This window comes from Schistocerca cancellata, chromosome 7 (genome assembly GCF_023864275.1).
Source record: "Schistocerca cancellata isolate TAMUIC-IGC-003103 chromosome 7, iqSchCanc2.1, whole genome shotgun sequence".
NCBI lineage: Eukaryota > Metazoa > Arthropoda > Insecta > Orthoptera > Acrididae > Schistocerca > Schistocerca cancellata.
Window position 1 is genome coordinate 224136331 of NC_064632.1, and position 17245 is coordinate 224153575.

General features: G+C 44.9%; 1 protein-coding gene across 1 annotated transcript in view; it reads left to right on the top strand.

Annotated features, from left to right (window-relative positions):
- Positions 1-17245, top strand: part of LOC126092707 (uncharacterized) — a 219190-nt gene that overhangs the window by 88999 nt on the left and 112946 nt on the right. The window lies entirely within an intron of this gene.

Sequence of the window (17245 nt, forward strand, 5' to 3'; positions counted from 1 at the left end):
GATTAAAACTGAGTGCCGGACGGAGACTCGAACTCGGGACCTTTACCTTACGCGGGCAAGTGCTCTACCAACTGAGCTACCAAAGCACGACTCATGCCCCGTCCTCACAGCTCTACTTCTGCCAGTATCTCGTCTCCTACCTTCCAAACTTTACAGAAACCCTCCTGCGAACATTACAGAACTAGCACTCCTGAAAGAAAAGATATTGCGGAGACATGGCTTAGCCACAGCCTGGGAGATGTTTCCAGAATGATATTTTCACTCTGCAGCGCAGTGTGCGCTGATACGAAACTTCCTGGCAGTTGGTAGACCACTTGCCCGCGAAAGGCAAAGGTCCCGAGTTCGAGTCTCGGTCCGGCACACAGTTTTAATCTGCCAGGAAGTTTCATATCAGCGCACACTCCGCTGCAGAGTGAAAATCTCATTCTGGATACAGTATGTTTGTTTACTGTGCGGATCGGATTTGTCTTAGTCCGGGCCCGGGCACTCCGCAGTGAACGTCGGTTGCGATTTAGCTGTTGATTTACCCTTCTACCAATCTGTGGTGAAACTTGTGCAGATATGTGCATTCTTTTCAATTTATCGTTCTTTATCTACAAAATAATTATTTTCAGCGTAATTACGCACAAATTTTATATTTATAGAAACATCTCAAAACAGACGTGGACGTAAGAGGAAATTATTTCCTGTTGAAGGCAAATTATGTGTGTAATTACGCTGAAAATAATTATAGATTAAAAACGATAAATTGAAAGCAAATGCACTTTCCTGCACAAGTTTCACCACAGAATGATAGAAAGATAAACGAACAGCTAAATCGCAAGTGACATTCACTGCGGAGTACCTGGGCACATTTCATTTATTTTATTGACAAAACATGCATGGTATGCCTCATTCACCCTTGGAACAGGTAACTGATACACGTCATTCTCATAAAGGCAACTCATCTGTCACCCTTTTCTGTTTCGAAACAATGGCCAACGGATTATAACTCTAATGTCCGAGCTAGTGATAATGATTGGGACTATGGTTACGACTGTGTCAAGACTAACATGATGAAATAGAAATAGCCTGAATGTTAAGAACTCAAAATAAAATATTCTTGAATTTCTAGAGAATTTGGTTATTTTTCGGATCTATTTCTCTACATGCTGACGAACACAAGAAACCAATCTAAGAGAATCCTTGCATCATATAAAGGTAACAGATAGGATCATGTACTGCCATTTGTTTTTAGAATGTCTGTACTTTATTCAAATAGAGATACGTATATCCATCTGCTGAATAGTATGAAAAATCTAATACGTACAGAATAGTAAATCGCAGAAGTAATGACAAATAGCAGACATGGGAACAGCGAGAAACTTAAAATGAGGATCGATGGTCACAAGGTAGATGAAATTAACGAAGTCTGCTACCTAGGCAACAAAATAACCATGACGGGCAGACCACAGAAGATATCAAAAGCAGACTAGCACTGGAAAAAAAGGGCATTCCCGGCCGAGAGAAGTCTATTAGTATCAAACATAGGTCTTAATTTAAGGAAGAAATTTCTGAGAATGTACGTTTGGAGCACAGCATGGTATGGTAGAGAAACATAGACTATGGGAAAACGAGCAGACGAGAATCTAAGCACTTGAGACGTGCCGGCCGAAGTGGCCGAGCGGTTAAAGGCGCTACAGTCTGGAACCGCACGACCGCTACGGTTGCAGGTTCGAATCCTGCCTCGGGCATGGATGTGTGTGATGTCCTTAGGTTAGTTAGGTTTAAGTAGTTCTAAGTTCTAGGGGACCTATGACCACAGCAGTTGAGTCCCATAGTGCTCAGAGCCATTTGAACTTGAGACGTGGTGCTACAGACGATTGTTGAAAATTAGACTGGCTAATAAGATAAGGAATCAGACGGTTCTGTGCGAAATCAGATAGGAAAGAAGTGTCTGTAAAACAGTAAAAAAGAAGAAGGGACAGGATAGTAGGACATCCGTTAAGACACCAGGAAAAAACTTCCACGGTACTAGAGGGAGCTGTAGAGGAAGACTGAGATTGAATATACTTCCGACAAATGCATGATGCATGTTGCAAGTACTTCTCTGAAATGAAGAGGTTGGCGCAGGTGACAAATACGTGGCGGGCCACATCAGACAACCACAAAAAATTTAAAAAATCAAAAATCCATTGTCACTCGTGGAACATGCGTCATGAAATTGTGGCGCAACCACAATATTTCTGGCAGATGGATAATGCGGGGGGTGGGGGGTGAGGGAGAAAAAATAACGCTTGCTTATAGAGTGGCAGGACGGGTACGATCAGGGAAGAGCATATGCCCTTGCAAGGTTTGAAATCCTATCCAGAATACACGTTGCCGCGACTATGGCGTGGGAGAATAGCAGTTCATCTCTACAAAGAGAAAGATGTGAAACACAAAATTCTCCAATGTACAGAATTTTTTTACTCACATCGTTGATTTGTAACACAAGCAGACAACAACGTAAGCGTACTTCTCACAGTAATGTAAACTGTTTGCAAGCTCACCGCATTGATACCAATGAATTAATATCGAATGACAAACGAACAGATGGAACCGGAACATTAATAAAACGGTATGGATGTGGGGCTGCGACAAAGGAATAAAACTGACTGTATTTCAGTCGATGTTTATTCGCGTCGACGCGTCCAATATGATTAGGCTATTGTGTAGCTTGATGTGGTTTACAGACAAACTTTACAATCATTTAAAAAGAAATACAACTCATAACTAAAAAGTACAAACACGCTTTGTGATGAGAAACAAGAGCCCAGCAGAAGATGACTAGAATTAATATAGTTACCAAATAACAATAAAAACATAACACAGTATGAAAGGTCGAGAAATGGCATTCTCTAAAGTATGAAACGAAAAAGAAACTTATTCACAATTATTTCTCATCCACTTCCACCACTGTTATATTAACAAAAGTCGTCTAAGTCGCAGGATACCATTGTGCATATTCTTCGCGAGAAAGGCAATAGGTGCCTAAGCTATGGTCAATGTCCACAACAGGTAGTACAAGGAGGACGGGGGAAAAAAAAAGATCCATGCACAGCTGAAAGGTATTCTCTCTGTCGCTCGTGCGTGGTGTGTGTGTGTGTGTGTGTGTGTGTGTGTGTGTCGAGTAGTGACAAAATACGAAAATTCGGCATTTTCAGGTGTTGTACAGGCAGCAGCTTGTGCTAGAACAGTGGAACGTTTGTTCCATTATCTCGCAAATAAACTGTGGTTTCATGACGGAACTTTAGTTCGCGTTAAACCGTAACAGTGCGGGTATTTACTCCTGGCAACTCCTTACACTTATTTTGATCTCTGATCCTACGATACAGAAACTATCATGGGAATCAGTGAAATAAAAAAAAAGAGGCATCTCTGACTGATTGGGTGTTTTCACACTGCCTTCTTGCACCAGAGTCACTGTTAGCAACAGTGTTGCCGGTGGTATGCCAGGGAACGGTACTATTCTAAAAAGGATTGCCTGTCACCTACAGTTCTAGTCGTAAACGCTCCCCTCGGAACGCAAGCCCCGTATCTTCGCGCTGATTTGCACACAAAGGCGAAGGGATAGGCATCCAAATTTACCCACGGCACTGCTACGTCAAGTCATGTCTCATTTCGAGTCACAAAGCTTACGAGTGACTCACGAAAGGTAACATATAAGTAATGAAAAAAAAAAAGAAAAAACACACACACATCAGTAATTTTTATGTTCATCGTTGTTCTGGACTAGCACCATAAACTATTATCATTCAAAAACTGCAATATTTTAAGATGCATAGTTTTATTTCGATGTCTGACCTGCTCGTATAGCGAACGCGCAGCGCACTAGCTTGCGAGACGGGGAGTTGAGCCAGTTCCTATTATCCATGGGAAAGATCCCGGTATTCACTTGATAGCAAGCCGAATGGATCTGGGGCTGTCCTGGAGGGATGGAACGAGGAAGAACCCCCTCTCCTCCCCGGATTGAAACCGATACTTGGAGGACCGGAGTCCACTCCTCTACCCAGTAGCCCGCTAAGGCCACGCAAGTGTTACTGCGACGATAAAAGCTCGGAACACTCTGAGAATGCGCCACCACCGAAGTACCCACGAGCATGAGAGTGGACGTAATGCAGATTTCTGTCCGCCGATAAGACACAAAAATACAGTAAAACGTATATTCCAACAGCGTATATTCCAACAGAAAGACTACGCGACTTGATTCTTAAAGCACTTGTACAGTTAATTATCGTAAATGCCCCTGTTGCTGAGTGGTAAGTGGGGTTGACTGTCTTGCGAAGGATCCGGGTTCGACAGCCGGTACAGCCAAAGATATTTCCTTGGTAGGAGGACCGGATCGGGGTGCGCTCAGCCTCGTGACGCTGATCGAGGAGCTGCTGTCCGAGTCGCAGCGGCTGCGGGTCCCTGAGAACGGTCGGGAGAGCGGTGCGTTGGCCTCCACGCCCCTCCACATCGCATCCAATGAAGCCAAAGGCCGAGGATGACAGGGCAGTGATCGCGCAGAAACGTATCTCACTCCGCCAATCAATTTCTCGCAAACGCCTGATGTTTGTGTTCCAGTTACACAAACGGAAGAACGCCACAAAGAATTTATATCGAAGCGGAGAGCCTCCGGCGGTTTGCCAGAGCTACAGCGTTTTAACTCGTCATATATCGGCCCACCGTCCTGTAAGTGAAAGACTCCAGTGCACATCAGCACAGTTGTTAGCAGAGAATATGAACCGCGGGTTTTTGCCAACGCTGTCACAAAGGCAGAAGTAAGTAAACAATTCGCCGTCGGCTAAAATAAGTGCTACACAGTCTCTCTGACAAGACACAACAGGCATGGAGAGCGTTGTCGAGCGGCGGGCCTGATTCAAATACTTTCAAATAGTAACTATTACCTTCCGAAAAAGTACTTACGAAATTTCAAGAACACGACTAAAACCGTGTATGTAGGGACAATCATCAACATTTGTAATTATATCATGAATATTTCTTGTTTCATTCCATTTCTAAATGAAAAAATGCCATAAGGACCAAACCCATCCTGTCCTGGGGACTCCACAGAGATTTATATGGTCACATGTGGGTATACTCTCACGGGTTGTCACTAACTTACCGGGTGATTGTGTAAGTTTCGTAACGTACACACACACACGAGAGAGAGAGAGAGAGAGAGAGAGAGAGAGAGAGAGAGAGAGAGAGAGAGACAGAGAGAGAGAGAGAGAGAGAGAGAGAGAGAGAGAGAGAGAGAGGCTTAAATTACACCATCTAGTCGAAACTGGTGTCACTGTTAACTCAGTTGGACGAAGCTGATTTAATACCAACTTCTCCATAGTGCAGGCGACTGTGTAAATGATGCACTCCAATAGATATTTCACATACGAAAGATATGGATTAATTCTTCCTCAACGTCCAGGTCGCCATGTCCACGAAGATGGAGCAATTAACATGGATGGAAGACGGAATTGATTGTGGTCTTGTGCAATAAACCACTTCACCCTTAACATGCAGGTTACTTCCCTAGTCATGGAAATTTTAAAGCAAGGTTAAGAAGGATTACGATTTAGAGATCCATTGACAACCGGAACATTAGAGGTGACTCACAAATTCATAGTCGAACAAGATCGAGGAGGAAATGCCCTGGGTCCTTTTCTGGGTCCTGTTTGAGGCAGACTTCCAGGAGTCAATCAGAATTACATTATGCAAAAAAATGTATATATGCTGCGAGTCCGATACCTTAATCAATTCGCCACGTCGTTTGTTAATATTCCAAGTAAGTACATTAATCTTCAACCCTAAGTTTGGTTTGTACATTGCATTGCTTTACTACGCATAGTCCTATTGTAGGTGACACGTGACCTCCTTCATCTGACATTTTAACTAACTTACCCTGTCAGGTAATCTATAGTTAAACGAGGACACCAAACCACTTACATTTTTCACATTACAAATAACTAGCACATTTCGAAATTAATTCTTATTTAGTGATAATGCAATCCTCTGAAGAGTGGTGACGTTTATAATCAATGGAACAGGTCTGTAAGGTAGAATGGAGAGAAATTTCGAACTTTATAATCTTTTCCAAGTCATACCTACGGACCATACAAAAAGAAAGTACCGCAATCAGATCGTTTTTGAGAACAAGAAAGGAAGATGGGGTTTACCGTCCTGTCCGCGAAGAGGTCATTACGGACTGAGCACAAGCCCGGATTGGGAAGCTTGACGAAGCAAATACGCCGTGACATTTACAAAGCGACCACTTTCGAATTGGTTTATCAATTTTGTAAAACCACAGAAAATCTAAATCTGGATGGCTGGTCGAACATTTCCATCGCGGTCCACCCGCAAGCTAATCTGGTTTTCTAACGATTACGTTAATCTCTCTCGTTTTGCATAAAATACGTTCTGAGCACATGTAAAACCGCCGTACAAAAAATTTGTCACCAACGACAGACATCAGGCTAATACCGCGTAACACCCATCCAATCTCGACACAGACATCTATTCAGCTAGGAAGAAAGTTCATGCGGCTGATGTCACCCACTACTGGTTAAATCCCGTACAGCTACCGAAGCAAGGAGCTGATTGTCACGTTTCGCCGGGTGTTCTAAAGCCGAGGATATTTTCTATGGGACTAAGAACAGGTGATTTTGTGGCCCAGAGAGGAGAGGGGGGGGGGGGGGGGAAGGGTGCCCGAGTATTAGTCAAACCACAAAAGTAAGTGTGCAGCAATGTGAACACGGCTGTTGTCACAATGGATGTCACGAGTGTCCAGAATTTAAAGTTCCGTCGACAACAACGTTATCAGACACGGAACAGACGTTCGGATTACGAAAGGATGGGAAAGGAAATCGACCGTACCTTTTGAAAGGAACCACCTCGACATTTGGCCGAGACGATTTAAGAAAATCACGTAAAACCTACATCTGGATGGCCGGACGGGTATGAATCGTCGCCCTCCCGAATGCGAATCCACTGTGCTAACCACTGCGCCACCTTGCACGTTTATTAAAAGAGACAGGAATACTTGGTCGTCAATAATCGTAGGTATTGTTCCTCAAGTGAACTTCGCTCTTTCTGAACAAATACTAATCGTACAGGGATGTACGTGATATCGTTCGAAAGGTTTTTTAAGCGGCTTCAGACATTGCATACCGATTTTGCGCTAAAACTTACTGCTTCTGGGTAATTCATTATAAAAAGACTTTTACTATCATAGGCAAAAAGGCGTCATGGGTGCCCAGCGTCATACCTATGTTTTACGAAGCTACGTTATTAATCACGAATAAGAGATGGTTCAAATGGCTCTGATCACAATGGGACTTAACATCTATGGTCATCAGTCCCCTAGAACGTAGAACTACTTAAACCTAACTAACCTAAGGACATCACACAACACCCAGTCGTCGCGAGGCAGAGAAAATCCCTGACCCCGCCGGGAATCGAACCCGGGAAACCGGGCGCGGGAAGCGAGAACGCTACCGCACGACCACGAGCTGCGGACCACGAATAAGAGACTCCCTTTTCACATTTTCTTATTACAAATACCATTTTATTTGTTTTAAAGTACTTATTAACTGGATAAGTTGTTACGCAGCGCGTTGCGGTAGTCCGTAATCTCTGCCCTTCGAGCAGTTGAATTTACCCTCAATGAATATACTTTCCGAAGCGACAAACATCCTGTAAGATTCTTACATTCATTAAATCGGTCATGATTACCGACAAATAAACTTATAATAAAGAAAAACACTATTGCCATGGTGGTAAGAAACTTGAGGGCTAAACAGGGCTTAGTCAAGGCAGCGCTCATGGTAGTAACAAAACTCAATGAATTTAAAATTAATGCACTGCTGGCTGACAACGGGAAATACCAAGGATAACAATTAACACTGTGTGATACAAGCATGCCTTTTCAATTGACAAGAAGACGGTTGGTTGCCTATTAAAATCTCATTTCGAATCACTAAAAATGTGCCGCAGAGACAAACACTTCAAAAATCAGGAATGTATCTACCCAACCCCATCATGACTCGTGGACAATTTTGTGTACCCTATTCAAGAGTAACTAAATTAACTAACATTCTGTATCCTTTACACTGTCATTATTAAAAGTTATAAAAGAGCGACAGTTTTGCACCGGTCGCCTGGTGTTGAGATAAACGTCCTGGTTCAAGTCCAAGGTAACGTGAAAGATGGTCCACCCAAACAACGATAAGAAAAACACGATCAAAACACTAAATAACCACCTGCAGCATTCAATACCCTCCACACAATGTGAGTTAAACGCCTCATTGGGCATTGGTGCGCTCGACGCTTCCCATAATTTGAAAAGAAGCTGATTCGCGATCATTGGACGCCACTTCAGGTCTTCAATCGGCTACTGATGAGCTTCTCTGTTATATGACCCACTGAAGACGTGCAGCCAGAACATTATGACCATCGACCTATTGTCGATGTAAACCCGTCCGGGCGACAGCTGCGTCACTTGGCGAGGAAAGGCTGATAGACACACGCACAGTGCATGCAGTATCAGTGAGAGTGCTGCCTGTGAGTAAATGGGGAAGAGCGTGCGACCTACCTGAGTTTGACGCAATGGCAGATCGTGATGGCCCGGAGGTTCGACGCGAGCATTTCGAAAAGTGCACGACTTGTTGGGTTTTCGAGGAAGGCTGTGGAGAGTGCCTTCAACACGTGGGGAAACTAACGTGAAACCATGTCCAGATGTCGTACGGTTGGCCGGCCACTCCTCAATATAAATGTCGGACATCGTAGGCTGGGCAAACCGGTAAAACAGGACAGGCGGCGAACTGTGGCGGAACTAACATCAGACTTTAAAGCTGGGCATCGTACAAGTGTGTCTGAACACACAGTGCACAAAACTCTCCCAGTGATGGGTCTCCGCAGCTGACGACCCATGTATGTGCCATTGTTAACACTACGAAAGACTGAGTCGAGCACGTGATCATTGACGTTGGACGCTGGGCAGTGGCAGAGCGTCGCTTGGTCTGATAATTCCCGATACCTTCTTCATCATGCCGATGGGAGGTGCGAATCCGTCGCCTTCCAGGGGAACAGCTCCTTGACACCTGCACTGCGGGTCGGAGACAACGTGGCGGCGGCTCCGTTATGCTCTGGGGAACTATCACTTGGGCATCCATGGCTCCAGTGGAGCTCGTGCAAGGCGCCATGGCGGCCAAGGAGTACCGGACGCTAGTTTCATACCATGTACACTGCTTCATGAAGATCATGTTTCTCGACGGCAGGGGCATTTTTCAGCAAGATAACACGCCATGTCACAATGCCAGGAGTGTAATGCAGTGGTTCGAGGAACACAGTGGCGAGTTCCAATTCATGTGCTGCCCCCACTTCGCCAGATCTGAACCCGATCGAACATATCTGAGATGTGACTGAACGTGGCATCAGAGCTCATCGGCCCCCTCCCCGAGCTTTACTGCAATTGGTTGACTTAATGTGTGCAGATGTGGCGCCAACTCCCTCCAGCGAACCACCAAGGCCTCACTGCTTCCATACGACGACGCGTCGTCGCTGTTATCTGTGCTAAGGGCGAGCCTACCGGCTGTTAGGTAGATGGTCGTACCGCTCTGGCTGATCATTGTATGCCGGCCGTGGTGACCGAGCGGTTCTAGGCGCTACAGTCTGGAACCGCGCGACCGTTACGGTCGCAGGTTCGAATCCTGCCTCGGGCATGGATGTCTGTGATGTCCTTAGGGTAGTTAGGTTTAAGTAGGCGACTGATGACCTTAGAAGTTAAGTCCCATAGTGCTCAGAGCCATTTGAATTGATCATTGTATACAGGATGTTACAAAAAGGTACGGCCAAACTTTCAGGAAACATTCCCCACACACAAATAAAGAAAAGATGTTATGTGGACATGTGTCCGGAAATGCTTAATTTCCATGTTAGAGCTCATTTTAGTTTCTTCCACCTACGCTCAATGGAGCACGTTATCATGATTTCAAACGAGATACTCTACCTGTGCTGCTAGAACATGTGCCTTTACAATTACGACACAACATGTGGTTCATGCACGATGGAGCTCCTGCACATTTCAGTCGAAGTGTTCCTAGGCTTCTCAACAACAGATTCGGTGACCGATGGATTGGCAGAGGCGGACCAATTCCATGGCCTCCACGCTCTCCTGACCTCAACCCTCTTGACTTTCATTTATGGGGGCATTTGAAAGCTCTTGTCTACGCAACCCCGGTACCAAATGTAGAGACTCTTCGTGCTCGTATTGTGGACGGCTGTGATACAATACGCCATTCCTCAGGGCTGCATCAGCGCATCAGGGATTCCATGCGACGGAGGGTGGATGCATGTATCCTCGCTAACGGAGGACATTTTGAACATTTCTTGTAACAAAGTGTTTGAAGTCACGCTGGTACGTTCTGTTGCTGTGTGTTTCCATTCCATGATTAATGTGATTTGAAGAGAAGTAATAAAATGAGCTCTAACATGGAAAGTAAGCGTTTCCGGACACATGTCCACATAACATATCTTCTTTCTTTGTGTGTGAGGTATGTTTCCTGAAAGTTTGGCCTTACCTTTTTGTAACACCCTGTATGTGCCGCTGTGAGAGACGGCCTCTTGCGGTGTATCCGACTCCGTATGTCCGTTGTATGCAGTTCCCTTCGCAATTTTCACCCGGCAATGGGTGAGACTGCCCTTCGGCAGCAATTGCTGTCGAGTTTGGAACAGATTATCGTCGACAAGGCGTAAAACAAGTCGGTTAGGATGTTTCTCCGACCAATTTTCTTACGCCATTTTAAATGGTTGCGAGCAGTACACCATTCCTTGTAGACACGCTGAGCATTCCACGTTGATACATCAAGAAAATGACAACTGCATTCACGGTGTGATCATGGGCAGGTCCAAACACGGTAACTCCCTCCTACGCTTCTATCACGAGTCTACGTCTATCCATGTTACTGCGCCGTTTCCTTACATCAGACAACATAAACACCGCTTCAGTGACATGACTGAAGCCGTCCTCACAGGGGACAAGACTGCTAACGTTGACGTGGACGTGGACGCGAACAGGGCATCCTATCTTGCGAGAGACAGCGCCTTTCGCACACGGGACGAGGTGGTCAACGTGATTAACTCGACTGGTCATTAACTGGACTGAATTTTCATCCTATTTACGATCTGAAATTGAATATAGCTAAGGTATAGTGTCTAATGTCAGTCTGCGCCTGCGTAATATCGATATCCTCGATGTCTCATTGACTACCAACACTCTGCACTACGTACTTCATCACATAGAATTCAAAATCTAGATTCGTTTCGTAATTTTATTCGGACGGAAGAGGAGATTTTTTTCGAAGCTACTGACAATCATTCAAAAAGATATTTACCGGCGACACACAAAGAAGAGTCAGTTCATAAACCCAGAAATAGGTTTATCTATTTTACAGAAAGTTTCAAAGTAGCAAAAGCTTCAGCGTAAGATTTAGGGAAACATTCCAGTCGTTGGCCTATGCGACAAGAATTGCAGAAAATACATTATTCATAATAAATAACATCGACTTTTGCGATAATACTTCCGTTAAATGAATAAGAAAAACCCAGAGTCTATTAAAAAACAAAAGGTGAAAAAGTTGGAAGGAGGTGGGCCGAACCTGCTGTTTCACACCTTATCAGCTCACGTCGCTATCAACTGCGCTACAGTTTAGACACAGCAACTGGACCTCGATATATCATTACTATGCTAGTAATGGTTAGCAATAGGTTACATGCTTGCCTCCCATGCAGCGGGCCCGGGTTCGATTCCCGGCCGGGTTGGAGATTTTCTCCGCTTGTGGGCTAGGTGTTGTGTTGTCATCATCATTCCATCCTCATCGCCGGCACGCGAGTCTCCCAATGTGGCCGCGACTGTAATAAAACTCGCACACGGCGGCCGAACTTCCCCGGATGGGGCCTCCCGGCCGGCAGTGCTACATGATCATTTCATTTTTTTGTGCTATAGCATTGAAGCAATATATTTTCATAGCACACAAGTTGTAACACAAAAAACCTCAACTACCGGAAGCCTTTACCTACCGATATCTAGTTCCCTGTCATCTTATTACAACAAATCGTAGCTAAAACGACGCGTTTTCGAGAAATCTTCGGTTTAATTAAGCTTTGAAACAGCTTATATTCATACCACGTAGTCTATGAGAAAGAAAACCGACCAAATACGCTTTTTAACGCTATACAATATGGCAGCTCCTATGTTCTGCTTATGTCGTAAAACAATGTCGGCGCCACGTTCCTCTCCACGAGGCAAAAATCAGACATGGCCGGTTCTTAATTTCACTTTTCGCAGTGTAGTGAAATGTAGAATTCCACGCTGTGATGTCACCAACCAACCCTCGTCCACGTGCGTTTTCACGTCCGGTGGGACGACAGCTTTACGACAACGGTGAAGGGCTACGCGCCAGCTGGTACCCCTTCCAAGGCATAAACAGCGCTTCAAATCGATCAGTATGCTCTTTTAAGGGGGTGACTAATAATCTGTCTGGCGAACTTATACGGATGGCCTCACACTGCTTCACGCCGTTTCTGAACAGTCGAGTGCGAGTTAATGTAATCTCTGCGGGAAGGACGCAGAAGCCACTTCGTGGCTTTGCACGAAACATGTCGACAAAGACTCCCGGAGTGAAATTGGCGAGGGTTAACTCTGCGGGCTGCCTACAGGAAGAACAGAATAGGCAGGCGCGGTAAGTTGGCAAACAACTGGGTCTGCTCCGAGAAGCGGGATTACGCAATCGTGAGTGAAGTAAGCGAGACATTCCACAATGCAGTGGTAAATACACCAAACTCAGGCTGAGGATCTGAAGGCAGGAGGAAGGAAGAGGCGTGGGAGTGCGAGGGGGACGGGAAGAGGGTTGGCAGGAAAGGGGGGGGGGGGGAAGAACGTAAGGCGCCGACTTCGTTACTCATCTCAGACACAACAAGGGGACGACTAATTACCGACCGGCGGCGGCGTAGCTTTACACGCAGCGAGTGAATGCCCGCGCCCAAGCAACGCTTCTGCCCGTGCGAAACTTTTCCGAGCGACTGCTAATTAAGTTCCGGCGGATCGCGAGAATAAGACGGCGCCGGTGGCGCCATGGTGGTGGTGGTGGTGGTGGTGGTGGTGGTGAATGCTTGGGTCTGCGGACTCCGCTATCCCGAGAAAAGCGGCAGGGAGCAGCGACAGGGGAAGAATGAAAGAAAGTAAAAAAAAAAAGGAGAAGAGGAGCAAGGCAGCGACTTATCTAGTATCGCCGGCATCGTGTAATTAAACTACGTCGCCATCTGCATTCTTGCCTCCTGAAAGGCGGAGATCTCCTCGGAATTTGCATGCGAATTGCCCCTCGCTGCGATCTCTCACGCCGCCCTTGCTTCCGGGGGGCCATAAACAACGGTGGCGCCCCTCGACGACCAGTTCACGAAAAGCTGCTGGGGGACCAGGGTCTCGTTTCGGAGAGCGAGGACAGGATTAGCCAGTGATGCAGGGGAACCTGCCTGTACCCGTGGGAAAGTCACGTGAACTCGTTACAATTGCATACGATCTGTACGAGGTTGGTTTAATAAGTCTGGCAAATTTCCATGAAAGAATGGAAGATTTCTGTTGCGCCTTCATGATCGGTAAGCCCGATTATTCCACGGGTTATATAAAGAATTTCAATTATGTATAGCATACAGTTCATTTATGAGGTGCCAGGACATGGGCACTTGCACGTTAGCTTACCAGCATTAGTATTAATAATGAAGGGACTGGCAAGGGCATCACATCATGACTCTATTGAATTATGATAAATATGAGGCACTCTCGAGCAGTACTCCCTGCATGTCTGCATGATTGAGCCACTAACTCAAAGCGTTGGTGAAAAGCGTCAGAAGTTGGGAATTGTAGAATGTAAAGTCTGCAGATGGCCGCAGCTCGCCGGGCCGCCGTGGGCGGCAGGTAGCGGTCACCGGAAACGCGGGACGATACGGCGCTTTAGGGGGTAGGCCAGCATCCGGAGCCACCTGTGCTGGGCAGCACGTGGCGAAGACCGGAATTTCGTTTGCCTAGGGGCGTTATGACCTACTCGATCATTGGGTAGATCTCAGAAAGGCCGTTGGAGGGATTTCGGCGATGATAGAGCGTTCGACATTGGCCGAAACAGAGTATTCTTCCGCCGCGTTTTCGTACGCGTGGGAGACGGGAGAATTGAGGAGAAGGGGCACTGCACCAACGTGTGTTCCGTGCAGAGTTCGGCGGTTAGAGCTCTTTGTGTGCTCAGACGTGAGACTTTCACCAACGCTTAACCACTTCCAACCTCGATCTAGTAGTTATCCTTGCGAGGTGCCAAGTATTTATCGACGCAGCTGCCGGTAATAGGGGCGCGTAATTGCAAATTGTTAATGTGCCATTCTCAGGAGTGTGTGGATGGACAAAGAAATTCATATTTTTTTTTGTAAATTTTGTCAGTTGTGGGGGATATCAAATTAAAATGCCGGTATTACAATCGAATTATCGACTTCATTGCAGCTAGCATTTACCCTGTCCCAGTAAGCTTTACATGTACTCTAAGTCACTGCACAGCTTGCCCAGACGGGAAGGAAAGAAGGTTTGCAGTCTTCTATGTCAGTGACGGACAAATAAGCTTACACTTTATCGACAGCCGTCTAAATTGGTCAGTATGTCGACTGCGTTTGAAACTGGAAAAACTTAGTTTCGTACTGACATTCAACATTTTTATTTGAAGGGTTGGACTGCTGCACAAATCAAAACAAATTGGATGAGGTTCACACCGACTCCGCACCATCACTGAAAACCGTTTACTTCTGGATTAATGACTTCAAAGGTGGTCGGACAAATTGAAGACGAAGCTCGCTCCGGCCATCCAATTGACGTCACCAGAAAGCAAACCATAGGCAAAATCCATGATATGGTAATACAAGGCTGTTGAATAAAAATTCGTGGGACTGATGGGACTGTAGACATCTCGACAAAGTTAATGCATAATATCCTGCACGGAAAATAAGCTATGAAAAAGTTGTGTGAGAGGTGAGTGCTGCGGTTGCTCACAGTCGACCAAAACCGCATACGGCACAACATTTCAGTACAATGTCTGGCGATGTTAACGCAATCCTCAAGACTGTTTGCGCCAATCTGTGACCACTGATGAAACTTGGATCCATTATTATACAGCAGAGTCAAAACAGTGCACAAAGGCTGGTGAAAGTGCACCATTTTGTCAGCTGTTAAAGTGTTGGCTACTGTTTTTAGGATTCCCAAGTAACAACCCTTATAGACTACTTGGAAAAAGGCAGAACCATAACGGTACCGTATTATGCTTCATTGTTGGATCTTTTGAAACTTCCTTTCATTGTAAAAAACACCAAGGTTGGCACGCAACGAAGTGCTCTTTCACGAGGATAATACACCATCCCACACAGCGGCGATGAAAATGGCGAAAGGGCATGAATTGGGCTTTGAATTCGATCCTCTTCACCAGATTTTGCCCCAAGTGACTTTTTCCTTTTCCCTATCTTGAAATCGTGGTTTGCTGAGAAGAAATTTTCATCAAATGAGAAAGTGGTAGTGCAGTCAACGAGTATTTTGTAGCTGCAGTCCACTAATATTTTGCGGACTTTAACACAAACTATTTTTCCGATGGGATGAAAAAAGCTACAGAATCGCTTGACCAAGTCTATATCCCTCAAAGGAGACTATGCCAAGAAGAAAGGCGAGTTGTTTATGAAACAAACATTTTTTCCTTCCTTTTTTATCAGGCGTATAAAACCGCCCTCGTAACATTTGCAAACAGCCTCTCAAACTCCTAAATCACATATGGAGGAGAACACGCAAGATTTCTAAATTACGCTTGTCGATCAACACCGTATCGTGTTGACTGCGCGTACTACGTTTCGTAACTCGCAACTCAGTGCAGTGAATCACTGAACTCAGAGGAAAGAGAGAGAGAAGGCCAATTCCATCAGCACAGACACTGATAAAACACAAACAGGCGTTATTTTCTCATTAAAAAAAAGTTAAGCTTTTCACTCAATTTCCATCGGGAGTATTGGGTTTCTGAAATAGTAACGCAGTTTAAAGTATCCATCAGGCCACAATCGACCTTGGCTGTCTGTTAAAATTTATGAACAGGTTTTCTCTGTGACCGCTACCACTCAATATTTGTGACTGGTAGCAGAAAGGGTACTTACAGCAGCACAGCGTAAGCAGGAAAAAATCATGAGTAGGACGCTGCGGCAAAGAAGAAAGGCACGTATTTTATACGCAAATTGCAAGTGTCCCTGCCGAACCACTGAATCAACGATTTTACTAAGTCTATGAAAAGGTTTTACAAATACCGCTACCAATGAAAATATTTGTTAACTACATACATTATTAAATTATCAACTTGTTTCGAGGTTAGACGTCATCAGGCTACAGTGGCGGTATAAAACCATTTAACACCAGTGTACATAGACACTAAAAGCTTTTTTGTATAGTCTAGATCGTGTGAGCACGGTGGACGAATTAAAAAATACTTTAATCTCTATGTGCACTCATCGCAAATGCTTTTGTACTGCTACCGTAGCCTGATGTTGAGACCTAACCTCGAAACATGTTGCTAATTAAATAATTTCAGTAGTCAACCGATATTGTCAATGGTAACAATAATCGTAAAACCTTTTCATATTTGGAAACAGTCACGGTCGATTAACAGTCCCTGTCGCTTTTACCTGTTTAGTAATTCTAACCACAAAATCAGTCGTGTGAGCACGGCGGGGAAGCAATTTAAAAAAATACTGATCTTTATCTTGCCGAAGCACAAATCTCTCTTTCGTCTAATATATTAAGCGACATACGCAACAACAAAAAAGGTAAAAGCATACGAAATACGATCAGCACGAAGAATTTTAGAGTCACATCGAACACTTATCAGATACAAAACTAACGTGGCAAGTGCAACAAGTTGTGACCAGATCGAACTCAATTTGCATATGTATGAGTATACACAGTAGAGTTCCACACTCAGGCGTGTGCAGAAAAGTTTCACCATAATTTAAATGTGGATAATGCTACATAATAGGAATGATTAGGAGCGAAATTATGGAGGCCTTTCATTACAGCTATTCTTGCGCAACACTAAACTCAACTATAGAGAAACTGAACATCGCAGGGTAACGTTTCATAGCGATATGAACTGGGCTTTCATATCTACATAGATACTCTACAAATCACACT